Source organism: Pleurodeles waltl, chromosome 5 (assembly GCF_031143425.1).
Source record: "Pleurodeles waltl isolate 20211129_DDA chromosome 5, aPleWal1.hap1.20221129, whole genome shotgun sequence".
Taxonomy (NCBI): domain Eukaryota; kingdom Metazoa; phylum Chordata; class Amphibia; order Caudata; family Salamandridae; genus Pleurodeles; species Pleurodeles waltl.
In genome coordinates, this window is record NC_090444.1 from 975,873,767 (window position 1) to 975,891,547 (window position 17,781).

Below are 17,781 nucleotides of genomic sequence, written 5' to 3' on the forward strand. Positions count from 1 at the left end.
ATTTATTTTCATAACCTTTCAGTTGAGGAATAGGGTGTTTGTAGCCTCCTTTTTTTTATTGCAGTTATTTATTGAGCAAGCTCACCTTTGAGGTTTTAGTTATGAAAATAAATTTACTAAAATGTTATTACTGTGATATTGGGCCAGATGTACAATGCATTTTTGTGTTTGCAAACACTCTGATTCGGAGTTTGCAACCTCAATACTCAGCCCCTTTTGTGTTTCAATTACAGATGACCGAATCACAAAATTGGCTCAGAAGGGGATAACATCGATATGTGGAAGGGGCATGTTTGAGACGTCCATTCCAAACAGCGATTTGAAAAGGATGGGCCTTATAAATCGCTTTTGTATTGCAACCAAAAGCAGGTCGCTGAACATTTAACTTTTACCGACTGCCAGCATCTAGAATAATCTATATATAGAAGATAAAAAGCGTTCTTGTGAGCCCTTCTGCTTAGTGAACGTTATAAAAAAATTGTTGGGTGTAGCAAGTTGTCCTAGGAACCACTGACTCCCCCTTATAGAAACATTTAACTGCTTCAAAATCTTTTTGTAAACAGACTCTGTTTTCCTTTAAAGAAAATTGGCTGTAGTATCATCAACAGGTATTTGCCATGCCTAATCATAGGAGGTAATTAAAGAAGGTTATGTTAATATCGGCTTTCCGAAATGGTGCCTAACTTAGTTGTTAAACTTATTCTCTTCACCAAAAGGTGACTGATATCTTCTGCAGGTATTCCTGTAAACTATTAACAAAAACTGAATTTTAACAGATTTTCTCATGGTCATTTTTTGTCTGAGCTAAACAACGTGGGAGAATGTATGAGAAAGTTAGACATGTCATATATTTTATACCACAGATATTTTGGGCGTATTGTGAAAAACATGTTTCATATAATTCTTGTACAATCAACGATCTATGAAATCGGGAGTGAAAAATCATCAGTTTATCAAAATGGACTGCTTGTTATCAATGTTATTCAGCCACCCTGTGCATAGAATAGATAAACATTTGCAGATGTTTGCTAGACATGTTGACAGTCACTGAATACGACACTGACTGATTCAAACCCCATGAGACTGCCGAGTTTTCAATCTTTTCTTACAAATGTTAAATGTCTTTAAACAGTCCTATGTCCTAATCAGGGTTTGTTGAAAGAGCCTTTTATTTTATTGAATAACCAGATGCCATCTACAAAAAGTTATATATTCTAGTGTGTGCTGTTAGGCTATAAGCCGTTTAAGCCAGTACTTTAATGACTCTTGAGTACGAGTGGCTACATGGAAAGGGTGGATACCAATAGGGGCACGTGAAACATGCCTTTAGATAGCTTAATTGGTGATGTAGTTGTGGTAATGAAGCACATTGTTTAGATCATGGATGGTCGGAATTCTCCAGTGCAAATTCTTTAAAAGCTGGACCCAGCTCTACCTTTACATGCACCTAAGAAAATTACCCCCAATCCACCTGAGCAAAAACTTTTTCAGCATCGAAGGTGAGAAGAAAGATTTTCTCTGCTGGCCGTTTCAGTGTTGCTTTCAAGATCATCTGAACATGGTCACCAGCTTGCTTCTTTTTAATTAAGCCTCACCGTGCAACTTTTAGAAATAGATAAATTACACTTTTGTGTAGTAATGACATCACACATAACTATGACGCTGGGTAGATGAGTTTTACAATAGAGAGGATATTTTTCTAGCTTTGTAATGAGGGTAAGAGTAGATTCAGTCATCAAACTGGTGACTGTGCCATTCTGTACAAATCAGATAAACCTTTCACAGGAGTGCTGATTTAAAATTGAAGGATTGTTAAACCATTGTAGAACAATATTTCAGGTGTAGGAACATTTCTGCTTATGTAGAGAAAATGGCCTGTCCCACCTTCTCCACAGAGATCTGATATCCTACTTACTGCATCATCCTTACTCTCTAGCAACACTGCCTCTTTTGACTATTGCTCTTGTAACTCTGAACCTAGGATTAATCTGCTGAACAGAAAAGTGTACTCGTTAAAGACTTGTGAAATCTCATGATCTGTTTCATAGACTGTTGGAAGTTGGCTCTGTATTCACTATTTCAAAGTAAGGAATAGTATGCACAGAGTCCAAGGGTTCCCCTTAGAGGTAAGATAGTGGCAAAAAGAGATAATACTAATGCTCTATTTTGTGGTAGTGTGGTCGAGCAGTAGGCTTATCAAAGGAGTAGTGTTAAGCATTTGTTGTACACACACAAGCAATAAATGAGGAACACACACTCAGAGACAATTCCAGGCCAATAGGTTTTTGTATAGAAAAATATCTTTTCTTAGTTTATTTTAAGAACCACAGGTTCAAATTTTACATGTAATACTTCAAATGAAAGGTATTGCAGGTAGGTACTTTAGGAACTTTGAATAATCAAAATAGCATATATACTTTTCAAATAAATCACATATAGCTATTTTAAAACTAGGCACTTAGTGCAATTTTCACAGTTCCTAGGGGGAGTAAGAGTTTGTTAGTTCTTTGCAGGTAAGTAAACCACCTACGGGGTTCAAGTTTGGGTCCAAGGTAGCCCACCGTTGGGGGTTCAGAGCAACCCCAAAGTTACCACACCAGCAGCTCCGGGCCGGTCAGGTGCAGAGGTCAAAGTGGTGCCCAAAACGCATAGGCTTCAATGGAGAAGGGGGTGCCCCGGTTCAAGTCTGCCAGCAGGTAAGTACCCGCGTCTTCGGAGGGCAGACCAGGGGGGTTTTGTCAGGCACCGGGGGGGACACAAGTTAGCACAGAAAGTACACCCTCAGCAGCACGGGGGCGGCCGGGTGCAGTGTGCAAACACACGTCAGGTTTCCAATGGAAATCAATGGGAGACCAAGGGATCTCTTCAGCGATGCAGGCAAGGGGGGGGTGCTCCTCGGGGTAGCCACCACCTGGGCAAGGGAGAGGGCCTCCTGGGGGTCACTCCTGCACTGGAGTTCCGATCTTTCAGGTCCTGGGGGCTGCGGGTGCAGAGTCTTTACCAGGCGTCGAGATCTGGGAAGCAGGCAGTCGCGGTCAGGGGGAGCCTCGGGATTCCCTCTGCAGGTGTCGCTGTGGGGGCTCGGGGGGGGGCAACTCTGGTTACTCACAGTCTCGTAGTCGCCGGGGAGTCCTCCCTGAAGTGTTGTTTCTCCACAAGTCGAGCCGGGGGCGTCGGGTGCAGAGTAGCAAGTCTCACGCTTCCGGTGGGAAACGCAGTTGTCTTGAAGTTGCTCCTTTGAAACAAAGTTGCAGTCTTGGGTGAACAGAGTCGCTGTCCTCGGGAGTTTCTTGGTTCTTCTAGAGCAGGGCAGTCCTCTGAGGATTCAGAGGTCGCTGATCCCTGGGGAAAGCGTCGCTGGAGCAGTGTCTTTAGAAGTGGGGAGACAGGCCGGTAGAGCTGGGGCCAAAGCAGTTGGTGTCTCCGTCTTCTCTGCAGGGCTTTTCAGCTTAGCAGTCCTCTTCTTCTTAGGTTGCAGGAATCTGAGTTCCTAGGTTCAGGGGAGCCCTTAAATACTAAATTTAAGGGCGTGTTTAGGTCTGGGGGGTTAGTAGCCAATGGCTACTATCCTTGAGGGTGGGTACACCCTATTTGTGCCTTCTCCCTGAGGGAAGGGGGGCACATCCCTATTCCTATTGGGGGAATCCTCCTTCTACAAGATGGAGGATTTCTAAAAGTCAGAGTCACCTCAGCTCAGGACACCTTAGGGGCTGTCCTGACTGGCCAGTGACCCCTCCTTGTTTTTCTCATTATCTCTCCTGGAATTGCCGCCAAAAGTGGGGGCTGGGTCCAGGGGGCGGGCATCTCCACTAGCTGGAGTGCCCTGGGGCATTGTAACAGGAAGCTTGAGCCTTTGAAGCTCACTGCTAGGTGTTACAGTTCCTGCAGGGAGGAGGTGTGAAGCACCTCCACCCAGAGCAGGCTTTGTTTCTGTCCTCAGAGAGCACAAGGCTCTCACCGCATGGGGTCAGAAACTCGTCTCTCAGCAGCAGGCTGGCACAGACCAGTCAGTCCTGCACTGAACAATTGGGTAAAATACAGGGGGCATCTCTATGATGCCCTCTGTGTGCATTTTTTAATAAATCCAACACTGGCATCAGTGTGGGTTTATTATTCTGAGAAGTTTGGTACCAAACTTCCCAGTATTCAGTGTAGCCATTATGGAGCTGTGGAGTTCGTTTTTGACAGACTCCCAGACCATATACTCTTATGGCTACCCTGCACTTACAATGTCTAAGGTTTTGCTTAGACACTGTAGGGGCATAGTGCTCATGCACATATGCCCTCACCTGTGGTATAGTGCACCCTGCCTTAGGGCTGTAAGGCCTGCTAGAGGGGTGACTTACCTATGCCGCAAGCAGTGTGAGGTTGGCATGGCACCCTGAGGTGAGTGCCATGTCGACTTAGTCATTTTCTCCCCACCAGCACACACAAGCTGGCAAGCAGTGTGTCTGTGCTGAGTGAGGGGTCCCTAGGGTGGCATAAGACATGCAGCCCTTAGAGACCTTCCCTGGCATCAGGGCCCTTGGTACCAGGGGTACCAGTTACAAGGGACTTACCTAGGTGCCAGGGTTGTGCCAATTGTGGAAACAATGGTACATTTTAGGTGAAAGAACACTGGTGCTGGGGCCTGGTTAGCAGGGTCCAGGCACACTTCTCAGTCAAGTCCGCATCAGTATCAGGCAAAAAGTGGGGGGTAATTGCAACAGGGAGCCATTTCTTTACACAAGCCCCCCACAGGCCAGGAGACTCGGCCAAAGCTGGGAGAGTCTTCCTAGTCTGTCAGGCGAGGAAGAGTAGAGGAAATAGGCTGGTTTGTTGCAGGGCCTACTCTACCTTACATCCTCCTGTTCAGGTCATTCCCTCTGGGGAACTGACCCACTTCCACAGTGATAGGACCTAATCTGAACTGCCTCTTGTCTGTGCTTTTAATGTCTTCACCCATTCTCTCTATTTTGGGGTTAGAGGTATCCACCTCTGCTAATCTTATTTTAGTCAGGGTCACCCCTAGCTTACCCAAAGAGATTACCCAGAGCTGGAGTAACCCCACCATGACCAACAGGGTCAGGGGGCCTAACTTGCTATTTGGCAAGGGGTCTGACCACCATGCTAAGGATAGTGCAGCCATACAGGCTAACACCCAGCAGAGGCCACTGACAGCTCTCAGTGCCCAGAACCACACCTTTAGCCCTTCACCTACAAGGGAAGGGGCTAAGTTACAGGCTTTTTTGGGTTCAGGGTGCCTGTCTGCTGTATTAGAGTGGGGGGTTACCACATCTTGTAGTAAACACCCTTCTTCCACTCTTTCTTCTGTTAGCTGAGGAGCCACCCACTCGGGCTTAACAGTTGCCTGACTAGCCAGGACTTCTTGTGGGTCAGGTTGGACTTTATCAGTGCCACTTGTGGAGTTCCTTTTCTTTTCTTTTTCTTCTGGGGCCTGCTTGCAGTTACTGCAGAGGCAGCACCTCCAGAATCCTTGGGAGAGGACTGGCACTGGACCAGTTCCTCTCTTGGGCTCTGACTAACCTCTGGGTAGTCATTTCCAAGGAGACAATCAAGGGGGAGGTCTGTACTGACTACCACCCTTCTCCAGCTAAAAGTCCCACCCACTTCTATGGGCACAAAAGCCACAGGCCTATCAGTGACCCTGTCTGGGCTAACTCTTACTCTGGCCGTCTCACCTGGGATGTACTGGTTTGAGAACACCAGCCTGTCATGCACAATAGTGTGACTGGCACAAGTGTCTCTCAGGGCAGTGGCTGGGATCCCATTCACCAGTAGGTGGTGGAAGTGTCTACTTCCCTCTGGAATCTCCAACTCACCTGTTGGGCCCTTTTTCCAGTTGAAGGCTATGAAGACCTCCTCATCTGAGGAGTCATCCCCAATGGCTACACTGGTCACCCCTGGGATTTTGCTAGGGGGTTTGTTTTTGGGACAAGAAGTGTCCTTGGTGTGGTGCCCTGTCTGTCTACAGTTTTGGCACCATGCCTTAGTGGCATCCCAGTTCTTACCCTGGTACCCACCTTTGTTTTGGGTTGTGTCTCAGGGCCCACCCTCCTGGTCTGGTTTTTGGGGGCCTACAGAGGACTCTTTTTCTTTATTTCTAATGTCACCCACTTTCTCCTGGGGAGGCTTTGTAACCCCTTTCTTTTGGTCACCCCCAGTGGAAGGTTTGGTTACCCTAGTCTTGACCCAGTGGTCTGCCTTCTTTCCCAATTCTTGGGGAGAAATTGGACCTAGGTCTACCAGATACTGATGCAACTTTTCATTGAAGCAGTTACTTAAAATGTGTTCTTTCATAAACAAATTATAAAGCCCAACATAGTCATGCACTTCATTTCCATTTACCCAACCATCCAGTGTTTTCACTGAGTAGTCCACAAAATTAACCCAGGTCTGGCTCGAGGTTTTTTGAGCCTCCCTGAATCTAATTCTATACTCCTCAGTGGAGAATCCAAAGCCCTCAATCAGGGTTCCCTTCATGAGGTCACAAGATTCTGCATCTTTTCCTGAGAGTGTGAGGAGTCTATCCCTACACTTTCCAGTGAACATTTCCCAAAGGAGAGCACCCCAGTGAGATTTGCTTACTTTTCTGGTTACACAAGCCCTCTCAAAAGCTGTGAACCATTTGGTGATGTCATCACCATCTTCATATTTAGTCACAATCCCTTTAGGGATTTTCAACATGTCAGGAGAATCTCTGACCCTATTTATGTTGCTGCCACCATTGATGGGACCTAGGCCCATCTCTTGTCTTTCCCTTTCTATGGCTAGGATCTGTCTTTCCAAAGCCAATCTTTTGGCCATTCTGGCTAACTGGATGTCCTCTTCACTGAGGCTATCCTCAGTGATTTCAGAGGTGCTGGCCCCTCCTGTGAGGGAAGCAGCATCTCTGACTATCACAGTTGGAATCAGGGATTGAGGGTCCCTGGGTTCCCTAGTTAGGACAGGAAGGTGGGAATTCTCCTCCATGTCACCAACATCATCCTCTGGGTTGTCATCCTCAGAGGGGTTGTGTAAGGAAATGCCTCCTTGGCATGGTTGCCCCCTGACTTTTTGCCTTTGCTGATGCTATGTTTACAATTGAAAGTGTGCTGAGGCCTGCTAACCAGGCCCCAGCACCAGTGTTCTTTCCCTAACCTGTACTTTTGTATCCACAATTGGCAGACCCTGGCATCCAGATAAGTCCCTTGTAACTGGTACTTCTAGTACCAAGGGCCCTGATGCCAAGGAAGGTCTCTAAGGGCTGCAGCATGTCTTATGCCACCCTGGAGACCTCTCACTCAGCACAGACACACTGCTTGCCAGCTTGTGTGTGCTAGTGAGGACAAAACGAGTAAGTCGACATGGCACTCCCCTCAGGGTGCCATGCCAGCCTCTCACTGCCTATGCAGTATAGGTAAGACACCCCTCTAGCAGGCCTTACAGCCCTAAGGCAGGGTGCACTATACCATAGGTGAGGGTACCAGTGCATGAGCATGGTACCCCTACAGTGTCTAAACAAAACCTTAGACATTGTAAGTGCAGGGTAGCCATAAGAGTATATGGTCTGGGAGTCTGTCAAACACGAACTCCACAGCACCATAATGGCTACACTGAAAACTGGGAAATTTGGTATCAAACTTCTCAGCACAATAAATGCACACTGATGCCAGTGTACATTTTATTGTAAAATACACCACAGAGGGCACCTTAGAGGTGCCCCCTGAAACTTAACCGACTATCTGTGTAGGCTGACTAGTTGTAGCAGCCTGCCACAAACCGAGACATGTTGCTGGCCCCATGGGGAGAGTGCCTTTGTCACTCTGAGGCCAGTAACAAAGCCTGCACTGGGTGGAGATGCTAACACCTCTCCCAGGCAGGAATTGTCACACCTGGCGGTGAGCCTCAAAGGCTCACCTCCTTTGTGCCAACCCAGCAGGACACTCCAGCTAGTGGAGTTGCCCGCCCCCTCCGGCCAGGCCCCACTTTTGGCGGCAAGGCCGGAGAAAATAATGAGAATAACAAGGAGGAGTCACTGGCCAGTCAGGACAGCCCCTAAGGTGTCCTGAGCTGAGGTGACTCTAACTTTTAGAAATCCTCCATCTTGCAGATGGAGGATTCCCCCAATAGGGTTAGGATTGTGACCCCCTCCCCTTGGGAGGAGGCAGAAAGAGGGTGTACCCACCCTCAGGGCTAGTAGCCATTGGCTACTAACCCCCCAGACCTAAACACGCCCTTAAATTTAGTATTTAAGGGCTACCCTGAACCCTAGAAGATTAGATTCCTGCAACTACAAGAAGAAGGACTGCCTAGCTGAAAACCCCTGCAGAGGAAGACCAGAAGACGACAACTGCCTTGGCTCCAGAAACTCACCGGCCTGTCTCCTGCCTTCCAAAGATCCTGCTCCAGCGACGCCTTCCAAAGGGACCAGCGACCTCGACATCCTCTGAGGACTGCCCCTACTTCGAAAAGACAAGAAACTCCCGAGGACAGCGGACCTGCTCCAAGAAAAGCTGCAACTTTGTTTCCAGCAGCTTTAAAGAACCCTGCAAGCTCCCCGCAAGAAGCGTGAGACTTGCAACACTGCACCCGGCGACCCCGACTCGGCTGGTGGCGATCCAACACCTCAGGAGGGACCCCAGGACTACTCTAAGACTGTGAGTACAAAAACCTGTCCCCCCTGAGCCCCCACAGCGCCGCCTGCAGAGGGAATCCCGAGGCTTCCCCTGACCGCGACTCTTTGAATCCTAAGTCCCGACACCTGGGAGAGACCCTGCACCCGCAGCCCCCAGGACCTGAAGGACCGGACTTTCACTGGAGGAGTGACCCCCAGGAGTCCCTCTCCCTTGACCAAGTGGAGGTTTCCCCGAGGAACCCCCCCCTTGCCTGCCTGCAGCGCTGAAGGGATCCCTAGATCTCCCATTGACTTCCATTACGAACCCGACGCTTGTTTCTACACTGCACCCGGCCGCCCCCGCGCTGCTGAGGGTGAAATTTCTGTGTGGGCTTGTGTCCCCCCCGGTGCCCTACAAAACCCCCCTGGTCTGCCCTCCGAAGACGCGGGTACTTACCTGCAAGCAGACCGGAACCGGGGCACCCCCTTCTCTCCATTCTAGCCTATGTGTTTTGGGCACCACTTTGAACTCTGCACCTGACCGGCCCTGAGCTGCTGGTGTGGTGACTTTGGGGTTGCTCTGAACCCCCAACGGTGGGCTACCTTGGACCAAGAACTAAGCCCTGTAAGTGTCTTACTTACCTGGTTAACCTAACAAATACTTACCTCCCCTAGGAACTGTGAAAATTGCACTAAGTGTCCACTTTTAAAACAGCTATTTGTGAATAACTTGAAAAGTATACATGCAATTTTGATGATTTGAAGTTCCTAAAGTACTTACCTGCAATACCTTTCGAATGAGATATTACATGTAGAATTTGAACCTGTGGTTCTTAAAATAAACTAAGGAAAGATATTTTTCTATATAAAAACCTATTGGCTGGATTTGTCTCCGAGTGTGTGTACCTCATTTATTGTCTATGTGTATGTACAACAAATGCTTAACACTACTCCTTGGATAAGCCTACTGCTCGACCACACTACCACAAAATAGAGCATTAGTATTATCTATTTTTACCACTATTTTACCTCTAAGGGGAACCCTTGGACTCTGTGCATGCTATTCCTTACTTTGAAATAGCACATACAGAGCCAACTTCCTACATTGGTGGATCAGCGGTGGGGTACAAGACTTTGCATTTGCTGGACTACTCAGCCAATACCTGATCACACGACAAATTCCAAAATTGTCATTAGAAATTCATTTTTGCAATTTGAAAAGTTTTCTAAATTCTTAAAAGACCTGCTAGGGCCTTGTGTTAGATCCTGTTTAGCATTTCTTTTAGAGTTTAAAAGTTTGTTAAAAGTTTGAATTAGATTCTAGAATCAGTTTTAGTTTCTTAAAAAGTATTCCAACTTTTAGAAGCATAATGTCTAGCACAGATGTGAATGTGGTGGAACTCGACACCACACCTTACCTCCATCTACAGATGAGAGAGCTAAGGTCACTCTGTAAACTAAAGAAAATAACAATGGGCCCCAAACCTACCAAAATACAGCTCCAGGAGCTTTTGGCAGAGTTTGAAAAGGCCAACCCCTCTGAGGGTGGCAACTCAGAGGAAGAGGATAGTGACTTGGAGGACAATTCCCCCCTACCAGTCCTATCTAGGGAGAACAGGGTCCCTCAAACCCTGACTCCTAAAATAATAGTCAGAGATGCTGGTTCCCTCACAGGAGAGACCAACACCTCTGAAATCACTGAGGATAGCCCCAGTGAAGAGGACATCCAGTTAGCCAGGATGGCCAAAAGATTGGCTTTGGAAAGACAGATCCTAGCCATAGAAAGGGAAAGACAAGAGATGGGCCTAGGACCCATCAATGGTGGCAGCAACATAAATAGGGTCAGAGATTCTCCTGACATGTTGAAAATCCCCAAAGGGATTGTAACTAAATATGAAGATGGTGATGACATCACCAAATGGTTCACAGCTTTTGAGAGGGCTTGTGTAACCAGAAAAGTGAACAGATCTCACTGGGGTGCTCTCCTTTGGGAAATGTTCACAGGAAAGTGTAGGGATAGACTCCTCACACTCTCTGGACAAGATGCAGAATCTTATGACCTCATGAAGGGTACCCTGATTGAGGGCTTTGGATTCTCCACTGAGGAGTACAGGATTAGGTTCAGGGGGGCTCAAAAATCCTCGAGCCAGACCTGGGTTGACTTTGTTGACTACTCAGTGAAAACACTAGATGGTTGGATTCAAGGCAGTGGTGTAAGTAATTATGATGGGCTGTACAATTTATTTGTGAAAGAACACCTGTTAAGTAATTGTTTCAATGATAAACTGCATCAGCATCTGGTAGACCTAGGACCAATTTCTCCCCAAGAATTGGGAAAGAAGGCGGACCATTGGGTCAAGACAAGGGTGTCCAAGACTTCAACAGGGGGTGACCAAAAGAAAGGGGTCACAAAGACCCCCCAGCAGAAGGGTGATGAGACAACCAAAACTAAAAATAGTAAAGAGTCTTCTACAGGCCCCCAAAAACCTGCACAGGAGGGTGGGCCCAGAGCCTCTTCACAAAACAATGGGTACAAGGGTAAAAACTTTGATCCCAAAAAGGCCTGGTGTCATAGCTGTAAACAGCATGGACACCAAACTGGAGACAAGGCCTGTCCCAAGAAAGGTTCCACTCCAAACTCCCATCCAGGTAACACTGGTATGGCTAGTCTCCAAGTGGGATCAACAGTGTGCCCAGAGCAAATCAGGGTCCACACTGAAGCTACTCTAGTTTCTGAGGGTGGGGTGGATTTAGCCACACTAGCTGTCTGGCCGCCTAACATGCAAAAATACAGACAGCAACTCTTAATTAATGGGACTAGAATAGAGGGCCTGAGGGATACAGGTGCCAGTGTCACCATGGTGACAGAGAAACTGGTTTCCCCTGGCCAATACCTGACTGGAAAAACTTACACAGTCACCAACGCTGACAATCAGAGAAAAGTACATCCCATGGCAATGGTTACTTTAGAATGGGGAGGGGTCAATGGCCTGAAACAGGTGGTGGTCTCCTCAAATATCCCAGTGGACTGTCTGCTTGGAAATGACCTGGAGTCCTCAGCATGGGCTGAGGTAGAACTAAAAACCCATGCAGCAATGCTGGGTATCCCTGAACTGGTGTGTGTGAAAACAAGAGCACAATGCAAGGCACAGGGTGAAAAAGTAGAGCTGGAGTCTGGAAAAATGGCCCAGCCTACCAAGAGAACAGGAAAGTCAGTTGGGAAACCAACTGCAACACAGCAAAAGAAAGGGAACCTCTCTTCTCAGGAAGAAGTTCTGCCCTCTGAGGGAACTGAGCCTTTGGAGCTTGAACCTTACCAGGTTGAGCTCTTAGGCCCAGGGGGACCCTCCAGGGAGGAGCTGTGTAAGGGACAAGAAACCTGTCCCTCTCTTGAAGGCCTTAGGCAGCAAGCTGCTGAAGAGTCCAAAGGCAAGAAAAATGGAACGCATAGGGTCTATTGGGAAGATGGACTCCTGTACACTGAGGCCAGAGACCCCAAACCTGGTGCCACTAGGAGAGTGGTAGTGCCTCAGCTGTTCAGAGAGTTCATCCTAACATTGGCCCATGACATTCCCCTTGCTGGACATTTGGGACAAACCAAGACGTGGGAGAGGTTAGTCAACCACTTCTACTGGCCCAATATGTCCAACATGGTTAAGGAGTTTTGCCTCTCCTGCCCCACCTGTCAAGCCAGTGGTAAGACAGGTGGGCATTCAAAGGCCCCCCTCATTCCACTTCCAGTGGTGGGGGTTCCCTTTGAAAGAGTGGGTGTGGACATAGTTGGTCCACTGGAACCTCCCACAGCCTCAGGAAATATGTATATCCTGGTAGTAGTGGATCATGCTACCAGGTATCCTGAAGCTATTCCCCTTAGGTCGACTACTGCCCCTGCAGTAGCCAAGGCCCTCATTGGTATCTTTACCAGAGTGGGTTTCCCTAAGGAGGTGGTGTCTGACAGAGGTACCAACTTCATGTCAGCATACCTAAAGCACATGTGGAATGAGTGTGGAGTGACTTATAAATTCACTACACCATACCATCCACAAACTAATGGCTTGGTTGAGAGATTCAACAAGACATTAAAAGGCATGATCATGGGGCTCCCAGAAAAGCTCAAAAGGAGATGGGATGTCCTCTTGCCATGTCTGCTTTTCGCTTACAGAGAGGTGCCACAGAAGGGAGTAGGATTCTCACCCTTTGAACTTCTGTTTGGTCATCCTGTAAGGGGACCACTTGCCCTTGTTAAAGAAGGCTGGGAGAGACCTCTCCATGAGCCTAAACAAGACATAGTGGACTATGTACTTGGCCTTCGCTCTAGAATGGCAGAGTACATGGAAAAGGCAACCAAAAACCTTGAGGCCAGCCAACAGCTCCAGAAGTTTTGGTATGACCAAAAGGCTGCACTGGTTGAGTTCCAACCAGGGCAGAAAGTCTGGGTTCTGGAGCCTGTGGCTCCCAGGGCACTCCAGGACAAATGGAGTGGCCCTTACCCAGTACTAGAGAGGAAGAGTCAGGTCACCTACTTGGTGGACCTGGGCACAAGCAGGAGCCCCAAGAGGGTGATCCATCTAAACCGCCTTAAGCTCTTCCACGACAGGGCTGATGTCAATCTGTTGATGGTAACAGATGAGGATCAGGAGGCAGAGAGTGAACCTCTCCCTGATCTTCTGTCATCAGACCCAAAAGATGGTACAGTAGATGGAGTGATCTACTCAGACACCCTCTCTGGCCAACAGCAAGCTGATTGTAGGAGAGTCCTACAACAGTTTCCTGAACTCTTCTCCTTAACCCCTGGTCAGACACACCTGTGTACCCATGATGTGGACACAGGAGACAGCATGCCTGTCAAGAACAAAATCTTTAGACAGTCTGACCATGTTAAGGAAAGCATCAAGGTGGAAGTCCACAAGATGCTGGAATTGGGAGTAATTGAGCGCTCTGACAGCCCCTGGGCTAGCCCAGTGGTCTTAGTCCCCAAACCTCACACCAAAGATGGAAAGAAAGAGATGAGGTTTTGTGTGGACTACAGAGGGCTCAATTCTGTCACCAAGACAGATGCCCATCCAATTCCAAGAGCTGATGAGCTCATTGATAAATTAGGTGCTGCCAAATTTCTAAGTACCTTTGACTTGACAGCAGGGTACTGGCAAATAAAAATGGCACCTGGAGCAAAAGAAAAGACAGCATTCTCCACACCTGATGGGCATTATCAGTTTACTGTTATGCCCTTTGGTTTAAAGAATGCCCCTGCCACCTTCCAAAGGTTGGTGAATCAAGTCCTTGCTGGCTTGGAGTCCTTTAGCACAGCTTATCTTGATGATATTGCTGTCTTTAGCTCCACCTGGCAGGATCACCTGGTCCACCTGAGGAAGGTTTTGAAGGCTCTGCAATCTGCAGGCCTCTCTATCAAGGCATCCAAATGCCAGATAGGGCAGGGAACTGTGGTTTACTTGGGCCACCTTGTAGGTGGAGGCCAAGTTCAGCCACTCCAACCCAAGATCCAGACTATTCTGGACTGGGTAGCTCCAAAAACCCAGACTCAAGTCAGGGCATTCCTTGGCTTGACTGGGTATTACAGGAGGTTTGTGAAGGGATATGGATCCATTGTGACAGCCCTCACTGAACTCACCTCCAAGAAAATGCCCAAGAAAGTAAACTGGACTGTGGAATGCCAACAGGCCTTTGACACCCTGAAACAGGCAATGTGCTCAGCACCAGTTCTCAAAGCTCCAGATTATTCTAAGCAGTTCATTGTGCAGACTGATGCCTCTGAACATGGGATAGGGGCAGTTTTGTCCCAAACAAATGATGATGGCCTTGACCAGCCTGTTGCTTTCATTAGCAGGAGGTTACTCCCCAGGGAGCAGCGTTGGAGTGCCATTGAGAGGGAGGCCTTTGCTGTGGTTTGGTCCCTGAAGAAGCTGAGACCATACCTCTTTGGGACTCACTTCCTAGTTCAAACTGACCACAGACCTCTCAAATGGCTGATGCAAATGAAAGGTGAAAATCCTAAACTGTTGAGGTGGTCCATCTCCCTACAGGGAATGGACTTTATAGTGGAACACAGACCTGGGACTGCCCATGCCAATGCAGATGGCCTTTCCAGGTTCTTCCACTTAGAAAATGAAGACTCTCTTGGGAAAGGTTAGTCTCATCCTCTTTCGTTTGGGGGGGGGTTGCATACAGAGCCAACTTCCTACAGGTTGGCTTTTTCAAACTCTGCCAAAAGCTCCTGGAGCTGTTGTTTGGAGGGTCTTAAGCCAATTGTGATTTTCTTTATTTTGCAGAGTGACCTTAGCTCCTTCATCTTAAGATGGAGGTAAGGTGTGAGGTCGAGTTCCTCCACATTCACATCTGCACCAGGCATTATGTTTCTAAAAGTTGGAATACTTTTTAAGAATCTAAGACTAGTTCTAGAATCTAATTCAAACTTTCACAAAACTTTTAAACTCTAAAAGAAATGCTAACAGGAACTAACACAAGGCCCTAGCAGGACTTTTAAGAATTTAGAAAAATAGTTCAAATTGCAAAAATCAATTTCTAATGACAATTTTTGGAATTTGTCGTGTGATCAGGTATTGGCTGAGTAGTCCAGCAAATGCAAAGTCTTGTACCCCACCGCTGAACCACCAATGTAGGAAGTTGGCTCTGTATGCACTATTTCAAAGTAAGGAATAGTATGCACAGAGTCCAAGGGTTCCCCTTAGAGGTAAGATAGTGGCAAAAAGAGATAATACTAATGCTCTATTTTGTGTAGTGTGGTCGAGCAGTAGGCTTATCAAAGGAGTAGTGTTAAGCATTTGTTGTACACACACAAGCAATAAATGAGGAACACGCACTCAGAGACCATTCTAGGCCAATAGGTTTTTGTATAGAAAAATATATTTTCTTAGTTTATTTTAAGAACCACAGGTTCAAATTTTACATGTAATACTTCAAATGAAAGGTATTGCAGGTAGGTACTTTAGGAACTTTGAATAATCAAAATAGCATATATACTTTTCAAATAAATCACATATAGCTATTTTAAAACTAGACACTTAGTGCAATTTTCACAGTTCCTAGGGGGAGTAAGAGTTTGTTCGTTCTTTGCAGGTAAGTAAACCACCTACGGGGTTCAAGTTTGGGTCCAAGGTAGCCCACCGTTGGGGGTTCAGAGCAACCCCAAAGTTACCACACCAGCAGCTCAGGGCCGGTCAGGTGCAGAGGTCAAAGTGGTGCCCAAAACACATAGGCTTCAATGGAGAAGGGGGTGCCCCGGTTCAAGTCTGCCAGCAGGTAAGTACCCGTGTCTTCGGAGGGCAGACCAGGGGGGTTTTGTCAGGCACCGGGGGGGACACAAGTTAGCACAGAAAGTACACCCTCAGCAGCACGGGGCGGCCGGGTGCAGTGTACAAACACACGTTGGGTTTCCAATGGAAATCAGTGGGAGACCAAGGGATCTCTTCAGCGATGCAGGCAAGGGGGGGGGGGCTCCTCAGGGTAGCCACCACCTGGGCAAGGGAGAGGGCCTCCTGGGGGTCACTCCTGCACTGGAGTTCCGATCTTTCAGGTCCTGGGGGCTGCGGGTGCAGAGTCTTTACCAGGCGTCGAGATCTGGGAAGCAGGCAGTCGCGGTCAGGGGGAGCCTTGGGATTCCCTCTGCAGGTGTCGCTGTGGGGGCTCAGGGGGGGGGGGGGCAACTCTGGTTACTCACAGTCTCGTAGTCGCCGGGGAGTCCTCCCTGAAGTGTTGTTTCTCCACAAGTCGAGCCGGGGGTGTCGGGTGCAGAGTAGCAAGTCTCACTCTTCCGGCGGGAAACGCAGTTGTCTTGAAGTTGCTCCTTTGAAACAAAGTTGCAGTCTTGGGTAAACGGAGCCGCTGTCCTCTGGAGTTTCTTGGTCCTTCTAGAGCAGGGCAGTCCTCTGAGGATTCAGAGGTCGCTGGTCCCTGGGGAAAGCGTTGCTGGAGCAGTGTCTTTAGAAGTGGGGAGACAGGCCGGTAGAGCTGGGGCCAAAGCAGTTGGTGTCTCCGTATTCTCTGCAGGGTTTTTCCGCTTAGCAGTCCTCTTCTTCTTAGGTTGCAGGAATCTGAGTTCCTAGGTTCAGGGGAGCCCTTAAATACAAAATTTAAGGGCTTGTTTAGGTCTTGGGGGTTAGTAGCCAATGGCTACTATCCTTGATGGTGGGTATACCCTCTTTGTGCCTCCTCCCTGAGGGGAGGGGGGCACATGCCTATTCCTATTGGGGGAATCCTCCTTCTACAAGATGGAGGATTTCTAAAAGTCAGAGTCACCTCAGCTCAGGACACCTTAGGGGCTGTCCTGACTGGCCAGTGACTCCTCCTTGTTTTTCTCATTATCTCTCCTGGACTTGCCGCCAAAAGTGGGGGCTGGGTCCAGGGGGCGGGCATCTCCACTAGTTGGAGTGCCCTGGGGCATGGTAACACGAAGCTTGAGCCTTTGAAGCTCACTGCTAGGTGTTACAGTTCCTGCAGGGGGGGGGGTGTGAAGCCCCTCCACCCAGAGCAGGCTTTGTTTCTGTCCTCAGAGAGCACAAGGCTTTCACCGCATGGGGTCAGAAACTCATCTCTCAGCAGCAGGCTGGCACAGACCAGTCAGTCCTGCACTGAACAATTGGGTAAAATACAGGGGGCATCTCTATGATGCCCTCTGTGTGCATTGTTTTAATAAATCCAACAGTGGCATCAGTGTGGGTTTATTATTCTGAGAAGTTTGGTACCAAACTTCCCAGTATTCAGTGTAGCCATTATGGAGCTGTGGAGTTCGTTTTTTACAGACTCCCAGACCATATACTCTTATGGCTACCCTGCACTTACAATGTCTAAGGTTTTGCTTAGACACTGTAGGGGCATAGTGCTCATGCACATATGCCCTCACCTGTGGTATAGTGCACCCTGCCTTAGGGCTGTAAGGCCTGCTAGAGGGGTGACTTACCTATGCCACAAGCAGTGTGAGGTTGGCATGGCACCCTGAGGGGAGTGCCATGTCGACTTAGTCATTTTCTCCCCACCAGCACACACAAGCTGGCAAGCAGTGTGTCTGTGCTGAGTGAGGGGTCCCTAGGGTGGCATAAGACATGCAGCCCTTACAGACCTTCCCTGGCATCAGGGCCCTTGGTACCAGGGGTACCAGTTACAAGGGACTTACCTAGGTGCCAGGGTTGTGCCAATCGTGGAAACAATGG

General features: G+C 48.1%; 1 protein-coding gene across 1 annotated transcript in view; it reads left to right on the forward strand.

Moving 5' to 3' along the window:
- The window catches only part of LTV1 (LTV1 ribosome biogenesis factor), a 238,136-nt gene that overhangs the window by 20,572 nt on the left and 199,783 nt on the right, over positions 1–17,781 (forward strand). The gene's annotated exons all lie outside the window — the stretch shown is intronic.